The 12,933-nt window shown below is 41.9% G+C and overlaps 1 protein-coding gene across 8 annotated transcripts in view; it reads right to left on the bottom strand.

Moving 5' to 3' along the window:
* PTGER3 (prostaglandin E receptor 3) overlaps window positions 1-12,933 on the bottom strand; it is a 245,129-nt gene that overhangs the window by 229,727 nt on the left and 2,469 nt on the right. The window lies entirely within an intron of this gene.

Raw genomic sequence — 12,933 nt, 5'->3', positions numbered from 1 at the left:
TACCGACTTCCAGGAATATGACTGAGGAAAGTCATGCAATCGTTTGAATGTTAGTATGTGCACCTGAAAGATGGGGGCGAAAAAAACCAAACTGAAAACGGTTGTGAAGATTAAATTAGATAATATAAATAAAGAGCTTAATGCAGTAATTCTCCTACTTGGGCAGAGCAGGCGTTCAGTAAATATGTCCTCTTCTTTTGCCGGTCTCTTCAGCTTCCTCTCCACCAGTCTCGCTGCCACTCCAACTCCCCAACAGGTGACACGAACACACACACACACACACACACACACACACACACAGGGCTTGAAAGATACAACATTACTGTCATAATGTTTCTAAGAAGGAATTAGATGGCAACAATGAATGCCCACGTTTTATTATGAATACCCCAATTCTGAAGAACTTTTTCTATGTATTCCAAGTGGGAGAGAAATCCTGGCACTTACTTCTCACTATCAGCTCCTACTTCAAAAACAAGATGCTGCAGGTGCCTAATCCTTCTTCTAGTGAGCCCCTCATATAGCCAGGGGGTAAAAACCCAAGCTAAAGCAATCAGGTTTGTGCCCAGGACTTGGAATCGTGAGAGAGTGACACAAAGAAGAAGGGAGCGCACAGACGTGGGGCTCATCCCAGCCGCCTGCAGTCAACTGTATGATAGCAGAATCTTGGCGGTGTGGCCCGATGCTCAGCATCCAGAATAGTCTGGGTCCTACCTGTCTTCCAAACCTGGCTGCCAGCTTTCCACAGACCCTGTGAGCCCCCAATATCCTTTTCACATACGCCCTTTGTGCTTGGAGTCAGATTCTGCTGTTTGTGACCAAGAACCAAGTTTAGGGACGAGACCAGAGCTCTGAAGTCAGAAGATATTCCCAAGCTTCCTGAAATTGATCCACAGCATAATTTCACTAGAAATAGATGCTAGAGAAAAAAGTTGCAAAATGTTCCCTAATGTCTTTTATAGAACAAAAGTTAATATTAAGAAATTTACTTCTGGATCCAAGCAAACCCTCAGCCTATTCTTGGGGGAAATTACTACCATTAAATAAATTCAAAAGTGTACCACCCAACACGCTGGCCGTTAGCACATCTACTGATTTGTAAAGAGAAAGTTGCCAGATTACAAACAGACTACAACTCACTCTTTACAGAAAAATCAACAAAGAACTTTTTTCTTCTCTAGTTGTCTCACTACGGAGCTAACAGAGTGTTCTTGAACTCTCAGAGTCTTATTCAGCCACCTCTGTTCCATTATACACCTCACACTACACCCTTAATTCACTTCTGGACAATTCTCTGAGCCTAAATCTTTAATAATAGCTTAAGAAAACTCACGTTAGTCTTTGAGGATGGAGCAGGGTCTTGAGACCTTGTGTCATGTGTAACTGTTTCTTGTATTCACAAAACAAAAAATAATGGAAAGGAAGGAAGGAAAGAAGGAAGGAGGAAGGAATATTTCGAAACAGTGCTTCCAAGATGACATGTTCACTGAAATACTGCATTGCTATAAAAGCAAAATGAAAACCTCACATGCAGACTCCAAATATAAACCTATTAGCCAAAAGTTTTGAAAAAAAGAACACAAGACCTGGCCTATGAGGGGCAAAGTCACGTCTTAGGTTGGTTCCTTAGAAGCAGAGTGTGAATTGGGGATTCTGACACATGGCAAGAAGTCAAAGTGAGAGATACAGAAAGAGTGAGTCCTGGCCTTGGTCTTTCATAGGGCCACCTCCACTCCTGACACCACTGCAATTTACGTGAATCAAGCAATTTCCTCTCTCTCTCTTTTTTTTGCTAAACTAGCTTGCTTTAGCTCAGTGTGGATCTTCCTCTGGGGATCATGATTCTTATGACATCCTATTATTTCATGAGCGAACTTTGCTCACTTCTCCTTCTCTGTGAGACTATTCTGATTTACATCTCAGAAAACAAAATAGCACTCATTAGATAGAACTTAATCCTGCCTCTGCCCATTAATAGTTGTGTAAACTTGGAGCCGTCACTTCCTTCTTAAGGAGCCAAAAGGAAAGCTATTTGTGGACAGACAGCCACCTCACTACCAGAGGCCCAGAGAGGAAGAGAGGACCCGTTTTCTTGTCAGAGTCATAGGATCGGGATTATAGATATTTCAGGCAGTCTCATAAACTCTGTCTCCAAACACCGTGTCAATACATCCACTTTTCCGAGCTGTCATCGTTTCTCACCTGGACAAGGTCAATACCTTCCACCTGGTCTCCCTGCTCCCATTCTTGCCTTTCTGCAATCCAGTCATCACATAGCTTCCAGAAGAATCTTTTAAAAACACAAATCCAATAACGTCACTCTCCTGCTTCAAACAGCCCAGTATTCTCTTAAAGTAACACAGAAACTCTTTAGTATGGCCTTACAGGATCTGGCCCCAACACTGAGTCTCTGACCTCAACTGGCAGCACTACCCTCTTCCCTGCCCATTTCACTTCAGCCACAGTGGACTTCTTTCCACCCCCGAACACACCAGGGGAGGGCCTCCACTGTTGCCTCTGCCTAGAATGCTCTTCCTGTAGATAGCTCTCTGCTTAAATGTTACCTCTCAGAGGCATTTTCCCTGACAACCTAACCTTCAGGAGTTTCCCAGGCTCCCTCTATCACATCACGCTGCTTTATTTTCTTGACAGTATTTATCACAATCTGACTTCTGGTTTATTTACTCATTGATTGACTTTCTCCTTCCGCTAGAATGCAAGTTCCCTGAGAGCAGGAAACTAGTTAGTCTATTTCACTGCTCTATATCCAGCACCTAGAACAGTGCCTGACATATCCTAGGTCCTTAATAAACAATCACTGACACATGAACAGATAAACGAACCCTAAAGGGTCCTCAGCTTTGTTCCTATATTTAGAACTGACAATGGGAAATAACATTGTGTTTTTGAGTCAGAACCTCAAGTTTCTCCAGGAGGACACTTCGGTAGACACCACATTCCTTGAGGACATTGTTCTGTCAGGTTGTAGCGCGGTAGCTTGCACACAACCAGTGTTCAATAAAGCGTCGGCTAAATGAATTAACATATCATGGCTCCTGCCCCTGACACGGTCAAGATTATTTTATGTTATTTTGCTGTTCATAAACTTAGTGGAACTCCTTGATATCTAATATGGAAGTATAATATTATAGAACTTTAAAAGTAAAAGATGTCTCTAATTAAATTAAGTATTGTTCCATATAAACCAAGGACTAGAATTAGCACAACTCCATTTCAATCAGTATAAGGGAAACACCATTTTTCTGCTAGAAAGAAAAAACGTGGATTAGGCTACTCTGAGGAGCCATGGCTTGGAACCCCAGCTTGACCGCACACCAGCTCTGTTACGTCAAATGAATTCTCAAGCTCTTTCAGCTTTAGTTTCATCATTATTTATAATTGGAGAAAATAATGCCTATCTCACAGGGTTGTTGTAAGAAATAAAGAAAAATATTTGTGAGAAAGAGCCCGGCACAAGATTTGACTCTAAGAAAATTCTTTGTGTTCCTTGAAAAGCAACAAATTTCCTATAAGTAAAGGTGCTCAAACAAAAGCTTGGACAATGTCACCAAGAATATTCTAGAAAGAGATTAAACATTAGATGGGTTGTTTCACTAAATGATCTTTATGAATGAAGAGATTTCATAATGTGAAAAAATTATTGTCCAAATTCAGAACAGAAGTGTAGAAAAGCAATACGACTTGCCCAAGATGAAACGCAAATTCCTATTCGAATCTTCAACGCAATCTAGCAACACGCTCCTCCCTCCCTCACCCTTCAATTCCTATTTGACTCACATATTTCTTGACATTCTCAAAAGTACTTCAACAAAACCAGATTTGCTTACCATTCCCAGCACACCTGGCTCAAGTTTTTCTTCCGAGCTTCTGCACAGACTCCCTCCCCCCACCAATTCCAAACTCCCTTCTTTTAAAGCAAAACTTAAGGAAAAAGTTTTTCCTTATTAACATCTCCACCTGCCCTCAGTACTCAAGGACTCCGAGGCTCTGCTTCTCTAATTCATAAGGAATCTGAGTGATCTTCTTAATACAGAAAGTGGATCGAGTCACTCCCTCACCCAAAGCTTTTAGTTGCTTTCCGTCGTACTTAAGATAAAAATATAAACTCCCCACAAACACAAGTTTCCACATGGTTTGGCCCTGCCTCCCTCCCTGGCCTCACCTTGAAGACACTCTGCTTTCACTCACTCTAATCCATACATTGTTCCTCTAATGCTTCCAGCTCTTTCCTACATTGATGCCTTCACATGCTTCTCTTTCTTCCTCAAAGTAGCATCTTTTAAGATTCATCATTAATGACACTTTCTCAGCAAGGTCCTCCTTAACCACCCCCCACCACACCAAGGCATCAAGAGGGGGTCCTCTTTGACACCCTCTCAAAACAACCTCTTTCTTGCCTTCATAAGACGCCCATTGTACTAGTGATGTAGGTAAGGGGATGCCAGAAGCTGACCCCACTTCTCTTTTAGGGGAGCAGAACAAGTCACAACGGAACAGATGCTACAGAAGTAAGCATCCTTTACTTTGGTCAACGTAGAATGAGGAGGTTTACATAGTGGAAATGTGTGGTGCAAAGGCTCACATCGCCCTGGTATATGCTGCTGGGCACTTGGGAAGAAGCAGGCCATCATGCTTTCAGGAAAAAGAGAGGCCAAGAAGCCTAACCTTTTCTTCCAAGTCTTGAAACCAAGAAACATGGAGCAGAGTGACTTTGGCTACATCAATAGAGGGAAAAGACATGGGAAGTTTTAAAAGAAAATCCATTGGAAGGAAAAGGCAAGCTTGTCAGGAGGTGAGCTGAGTACAACCTAGAGCCTGGGGACCCAAGAGGGAGGGCTGGTTCCGGACAAGTGGCCTAAGGCCAGTCCCCTCTGGGTCCATACACTGTGGCACAGTGCTTGTGCTCAGGGAATTACTGCTGAGCTTTATGGCCAGAGTTATGAACTAATGTGCTCTCTAATGATGGCGCCCAAGCACAGACCACTACAGCCTGGACAGGGACATGCTCCATCAGGGCCTCAGAGCAGCAGTGGACCAGTACCACCCTGCTGCTTAGACAAGGCTGATCCGCAGCAGTGGCACCATGTGGCAATGAGAGCAACCACACTAATGACCCATCAGGCTGGTGCCGTTTGTTTATGGGAGTGTTTATTCACTGTCTGTCGATCTTAGTAGATTGAAACCTTCATGAGAGAAGAGAGCAGGTCTATTCGGCTTACTGTTAGGGCCACCAAGTCTAGCACAGACTGCACACTGCTCAGCAACGCTGTGTCACTCACATAGAACAGAACGTGAACAGTGCCCCCTAGAGTGACGGAACTGCTCAACATGTATGACCATGTGAGTCAGCCCTGGTCACCACTCTGTCACCAGGGTGAGCAGAGTGGCAGGCACACAGCGAGCACTCCATAAATATTTATAGCATGATTGTATAAAAGAAGATATGATCTACGTAGTCCTTTTGCACACATTTCTATGCTTCTTCCTAAAAAGTCTGTGGGTGTTTTCCCCACATATCTAATATAGTATGTCCAACAGGGACAATTTTACCTATTTCAAGCCACAGGAAGTCAGAAGTGAAAGGAATGTTAGAGTTGATAGGATTTTTTTTTTGCTGAGGAAGATTCACCCTGAGCTAACATCCATTGCCAATCTTCCACGTTTTTTTGCTTGAGGAAGATTCGCCCTGAGCTAACATCTGTGCCAGTCTACATCTGTTTTGTATGTGGGATGCCACCATAGCATGGCTGATGAGTGGAGTAGGTCCGTGCCCAAGATCCCAGCCCGTGAACCTGGACCACTGAAGCAGAGCATGCAGAACCTTAACCATTCAGCCATGGGCATGCCCCACAGTTGATAGTTGTTTTATCTTACTGATGAGGAAAGGGAAACCCAAAAAGATAAAGTGACTTCTATCTCGTGGTGGAAAACCCAAGCCGATCCCCGGGTCTCTTGCTCCAGTGCATAACCCTCTCTGTGGCTGTCACTGCTTCCTCAGTCACGTTCCCCTGTTCCTCTCATGGGACAGACAGGAGTGCCCATAGTCAGGGCTTACTTCATCGCTGACAGCCCTCGTGCCTGGGGCTGTTGAGGCAAATGCGGATGTGTGGGCTCTGCCTGACCTGCCGCGGCCGTTGGTAGCGGGCTGTTATCAGGGAAGTTTCATGTATCGAGACGACAGTGAACATTCCACTGTACTGTCTGGTGAATCCCCCACAACGCATCTTATCTTTTACAAACTTTTTTAGCATTTTCAACACTAACAACATACTTCTTTTTCCAGATTTTCATGAATCACACCAACAGCAGCATATTCTCAACCATAGAAAATGACACATTAAGTATTCAGAACGAGGGATGAAAAGATGAATTCTATTTTTAGGAAATATCAAAGGATTAGTGAAGAGTGTATTTTTAAAATTACACTTGATTTTTTTAAAAATCAATAATTGCTTAAAATAAATAGGCTTCCAGCTCGATCTTGACCTTTCATTTTGTATCACCAAGACTTTTTTTATATAGTAGTGCTATTTGGTGTAGGATTTATCTTATACCTACATTACACGACTCTTACCTAAATTAGTAGCTACTTTCTTTCTTTCTTTGTAACAGAATTAAGGTGTGAAAAATCAAGCCTCCTCTCCAATCTCTGCCACTGTCTTTCACTTTTAGATTAATGGTCCTTCAAATGCCTAATGTAAACAATAGTACTGATAAAATAATATAGAGACTTTGAGTTAGAGCCAAGATCAGCCACTGAAATGTCCTCCCTCTGAATGTTGCCCAACAGAACGTCCAGGAGGGCCACTGGATGGGACAATTACACTTTGTGCTATTTGTAGACTGCAAATAATATTAATGCCTTGTCAGGAGCTGGTCAAACTGGGAGGCAGTTTACAACTCTGTGATTCTCATGCTGTGGTCTGATCTAAGGCTCATGTAAACCCAGTTCTGGGCTGTGAGTCAGTGGTGGAGTTTCTTGCTGATCGCCCGTGGAGAGATGAGGACAACTGAGGCACGGGTCTACCCTTAAGAAGTCTGTGGAATGACCTGAGCCAGGACAACAACAAGATGCACAATTAGCTTGACTTAAACATTCACGCAAGGACAGGGCAGAGCACACCAAGCACGGCAGGAAGAAGTCCCTGACTGGAAAGACAGGGGACACAGTCTAGACTTGTGGCAGAGGTCTTCAGAACACGAGGTAGTGGTTACCCCTCCAGGTTTAAGGGAAAGGAGAGACAGGATCCAGCATGTTTTTCATTTAGAGAGTTAACTAGCAGCTGTGAGGGGGGAAAGATGCCAGAGCCTAGAGAACGCAGAAGAGACATGGTGGCAGGGGGAGGGGAGGAGGGGTGAATTACACCACCTTGTAAAAATTTATGCACACGTGGTTTACCATTATTTTATGTTTTTCTGAAAAGTTACATTCTCCACCACATTTTTTAACAGTGAACTATAACTAATCAAGCTGTGAAACATCACTTGTCTCTTTGTTCTAGTTCCCTAGGGGGAAAGGTCTATCTGAACCCAAGAAGTCAACGTTATTATCTAGTAAACTTCAATATTAGTAAACTTGTAAACTTCGTTATTAAACTTCATCATTAGTAAACTTCAAGATTAGTATTCCTAACATTGAAAGAATATTCTGAACTATTCTCACATACGCTTATCTTTGTTTTCACTAAAATCCTGAGAAATGGGCTGGGTAGGTGCTTTTATTCCTATTTGATAGAAGAAAAGAAAATAATTCATAAAGATATCAGGTGGATCATCTAAGGTTACACAGTTAATTGCTCTGTAACTGGGACCAGCCACTGTCGTTTGATTTGGGTGCTCAGATATTCAATCAATAAGCATGTATTGGGTGTACCTTGTACAGCAGGCAATTATGATGGTTCCTAGGGAACAAAACAATGCACAAGACAGATACTGTACCTGCCTTCAGGAGGTCAATTAGCCAATGGGTCCAACGAAATGTGACTCAGACTACGACAGGGAAATACAAGGTAGGTGCTGTGGGACCAAAGGGCGGGAGCACCCATCAAGCCTTGAGAGGAGCAAGGAAGGCTTCTCTGACAAAGTGACTTCTAACTTGAGACCTGGGCCAATCCAAGAAGGGTGACTGCTCAGCAGCCATTGTTGAACGACTGAGGGCTGGAGTGACAAGAGGGAAAATGGAGAGAGAAGTGTTCTGAGCAAAGAGAGCAGAGTGACAGAGAATTTCCTCTCCCTAGTGTTACTTCTGTGTGTGTGTGTGTGTGTACATGTGTGTGTCCCTCTCATTAAAGACCTCACACGCTGTCCAACTGTCCTTTCTGGATAAGAATGAATTACTATATCTATTGTAAAATGTTGACATTCACTTAGGGGACAAGATGTAAGCGGAACCCCACGAAATATTAGGCTCCTTCTTTGGTACCCTCTTTAATCTATGAAGGTTGGAATTTTCTAGAGAAAAGGGGAACATGAGAGGTTATTTAATAATCCTCGAGGAGCATGGCATGAGTTGAAATTCAAACTTCCTACTTACCTCTATGATAAGGAATTGGGGGAGTCGGAATTTGCCGTGCTATGTTTGTAGATCTTAGAGTTTCGAGGCGTGAAGAAGATCAATGTGGAATGCTGGTGGATTATAAAAATGCTACGCAAAGGGGAAGAGTTTTAGGGAGGACTCCCCTCCTGCTTCTCTGTAATGCAAGGCCAGAACTGAAAACTGAAGCACAGCACCCAGGACCCCTCACTGCCATCTGCAGCACCCCGGACTAACCACTGTCAATTACATATACCTGTGGCACTTATTCCTGAGGGTTATTCCCAGAAAACTGAATCCGTGGAAATTTTCATAATCGAGTTATTGACCTTTACAGCTTTTTCAAAAGAGAAAGGCCACTGAGTCACAATTATGCTACAACTCTAGACCGTCTGATTTCCTTCAAATATGATGGCTTAAGAACTGTTTAACTCTTGGCTCTTTCTGATAAACTCAAAATTTAAAAACCTGCAAACTTTTTTAGCCCTGATCTATCTCATTAATCTTCAAGTTATACCGGTTTCTGGATATATCATTTAGATAATCCGCCATCACCATATGTGCTGTGTCTAAAAGCCCCAGTCACTCGGGGGCCCCCATTGTCACAAAGAAACAATTGACCTACAGTCTCCTTTCCAAATTTCCCTTTCTAGTTCATTGAACCATAATTCTCCCAAATAAGAGAAGCTGAGAATAACATAAATGGAAAAAGACCTTAGGTATCTACTGGTCCTACCTCTGCACTTTACAGAAGAGAGGATATACAACTTGCCCAGGGCCACCGTTGGGACCAGAATTCCTGGCCTCTATTTACACTAAACAAACAAACTGAAAATAAACTCAGAGTCAGAGTTCCTGAATTAGAAATCTGGTTCTAGTATTCTTTGTACTCGAATTCTTCATCTGAATGATGTAGAAAATAGTGGCAATCTTACAGGGTGCAGTTAAATGAGGTAAGGTATGTGAAAATACTCACTACAGTCAATTGAACACAGTAGATGTATAAGAAATGTTTGCTGAATCAATCACTCCTTAAATCGACCATTTCTCATAGCGTTTCTCTTACCTTTCCTTCTCTGACTCACCTCTTCCTACTGTCTCCACCCTAAGGCTCTAACTGACCTACAAAAGCAAGTTATAACCGATCTTACTTTCCCATTTTCTGGCCCAAATTTATCCACACACTACAGCCCTGACAATCTTTTTAAAACTCTCTTCCTCTATTCAAAAACCTGAAATAGAGGTTCTACTCCTACTGGCAAAAGAACGCACACCTCGTCCTGCCTCCATCCTAACCATCTCAGTCTGGCCCACTGAGCCTTTTCCAAACAGTCTCCCCATGGTCCCAGTGTGCGCATTCTCTTCTCATCGGGCTGGGATCCCGGGCACACTGCACCTCAGCTGTGAGGTCAAGTGCACCATCCCACCTCCTCCCAGAAGCCTACTCTGGCAAATCCCGATGAACTTTTTTCTGAGAGCCAAAGGCATTAATTATGCATCCTATCTCGTATTGTTCTCTCATTGTTTCACTCACAAATATGGAAATTCTGCTTCTCTGAACAGATTATAACTCTTTAGCCAGTTTTTAATGTCTACTTAATATCCCTTCCACAGTGCCTAAAATATATTACAGTAAACTGAAAAGAAAGTAAAAATTCTGAATAATTTCAATTCTTATGAAAACAAATTGCAGAAGATTTTTCCTATAATGCTAATTCACATGTTTAAACATTTTCATAGGGCAGAAATTCATAGGCAGAGAAGATTAGCAATTGAATAATACTTTTTTATACTGTAAAAAAGCATAAAAAAGCATTACTTCTGTAAAATAATCTATCATATGTAGTATATTTAAGGCAAATTTCATTTGTCAAAATACATCAGTGATTCCTTAAATTAAAAAACAAATCACATCCACATTGTGAAATATCTTCTCGAACTGAAGCATCTCTGTTTGCATTTGTGGATATTGAGCAGGGACTTGGCTGATTCAAGACTAAAGGCAAAAGTTTCTAAGGCTGCTTTTATCCCGTTCCAATGTTGTAGATGAGAAACTTTTCCTCATCCCTCACTTTTCACATGTTGACACTCAGCGTTACAGTTACTACTTTTAAGGTGGCCGCAGAGTTAGCCATATTCTACCTGTTTGGGGAGCACCAGGTTTACGAAAGTACAAAACATACTCATGGCTTCCTCGGCACAACACCCTAAGGTTACTCCTGCTTCTGGAAACTTGGCTATCATGTCAAATAGCTGGACTATTTGGTGAATGTAGTTCATAAAAAATAAAATAAAAATAATAAAAGTCCAACAGATTGCACTGCTGAGTCAGCTGGCTGATTCCAAGAGAATTTGATGCCTCATGCAAACAGTGAATAAGAATTGTAGTTCATCTCGCAAAGTGACCTCATTTCCCTGTGTTCTCACTTAACTTCACATCTTGTATTGTATTTTGTAGAGTTTCTGGGGAAAATGAAAAGTAAAAATAGCTTGTGTTCGCACCACAGACAGACCTCGATGTCAGTGTTCACATAGTGGGAACTTGTAACAATGCACTTTTTCTTACTACCGTGTCGCATCTCTAGGTTTTCCAGCGGTAACAACTGGATATTATTATAGTCATGACAGTCTTCCAAGACAAGAGATACTCCAGGTAATTAGATCAGATTAGTATCCTATGCCCAACTCAAGCAAAGCTACCAGGGAATCTACATTTTACCCATAGTTAGAAAAAGAGTAGAAAAAACACTCTCTCACGTGAACATTAATACACCGAAAACTCTATTAACTAAATTCTAGTGTTTTCATTCTTACAATTCCCTAACCTATTAAGAAAGCAGATTTGCCAATTTCTTTCCTTTGAAATATTGCCAACTTTGTCCTGCAGATCATTCTGAAGATATTTGGAGATTTCATCTCGGTGCACAAAACAGAAGGTGGAACCAATTTCTTTAGTTTAAAAAGTACCATGGAAACCATGAATTTCTCCTCTGATATATGATCACACGTTGAATTTATCTTATTTAATGTTTTTATGAGAACTGAATCAATAAAGTATCTGATAAAGTGCTGTAAACAAATATTTTTTGAATGCAGCTATTAATTGAAATGAAATAAGACTAGTTCCAAATATAGTCTCTCTTAAAAGAGTGAGTTTGGCTATCCCAGGTTACAGTTCAGAATGGATCTAAATTCTTCCTAAGGCCACCATGCTCATGGTACTGGGATCAAAGTTTTGAAATAAAAACAGACTAGATACATTCTCTTCTGCTTTTAAAAAAAAAAGCAACAACTATAAGCCTGGTTAACTGCATGAGTCAGCATTTTATTTATATAGCTTAATTACATTTTTCCTAGGACATAAAGAATGTGATAGAGTAAACTCAGAGACGTGGGACTCACATGACAGTTGTGAAAAATTCAGATATTCTGTTTGCCTTTCAAGTTATGTTAATGATCACACTTTAGTAAAGTGTTCATTATTTAGAACTCTTTTTCCCTTCTGTTCCGCCACCTACACACCCCATTCCTCAGCCACAGAAGTAACAATGTCTAAAATTAGTGCTGGTTTTGATAAGCCACTGTGACGACCTCAGCCTGAGTTCCAGCTCCTGGAACGCAGAACTGTGACCATACCACGACTTGTGGGCAGTTAGGTCCCAACAGAACTCTCCTTGTCACCACAGGTCACTGACTTGGAGCCAAGACTTGCGCTCTAAATATATTACCCCCGTTAAACACAGGTATTCTGGCACATCTGCTTTCCAAAGCAGGGAGGGCCGGAGGGAAAAAGAAACTACAGTTCTATTTTTAAATGCAAGGGATTTAAAACTATAGTTACACAACGTCGACGTCCTTAACACCACTGAACTGTGCACTTAAAAAATGGTTAAATGGTAAATTTTATGTTATGTGTATTTACACAATTTAAAAAGAAAAATCTACTTGGGTGGGTTCTGAAAACTGTGCCCATGGGTTTCAGTTTTTCACAACTGCCTAATAAATTTCCAGGTCCAATATATAGTCTGTTATAACTCTGCCGCAAGGACCAGGTTGCTCTTTCTGCGACATCTCCTAATAGGCCAGGCTGCTTGGGGCCTAAAGAAGCTTCCATTCATTAGGAATTAGTACGCAGCACTTACCCACAGAAATCTCTAGCTAAAAGTAGCACAGAGGAAAACCTCTAAAGTGCGATATAAGAGCCGGCGTTAGACAAGGAGCAAGTGGAAACGTCACTTGCTCCCCCGCTGCGCGCCCTGTGAGGAGCTGGGAAAAACAGAAACCTGTAACTCCTATTCCAGCATTGGCCTTGCCCCAGCCCCGCGCGGTTCCCACAAAGGCCAGCAAAGGCTGGCCGGAGGGTGTTAGCAGGCCCGGGG

The sequence above is a fragment of the Equus przewalskii genome, chromosome 24 (genome assembly GCF_037783145.1).
Source record: "Equus przewalskii isolate Varuska chromosome 24, EquPr2, whole genome shotgun sequence".
In the NCBI taxonomy this organism is placed as follows: domain Eukaryota; kingdom Metazoa; phylum Chordata; class Mammalia; order Perissodactyla; family Equidae; genus Equus; species Equus przewalskii.
This window is presented reverse-complemented; position numbering and strand designations above follow the sequence as displayed.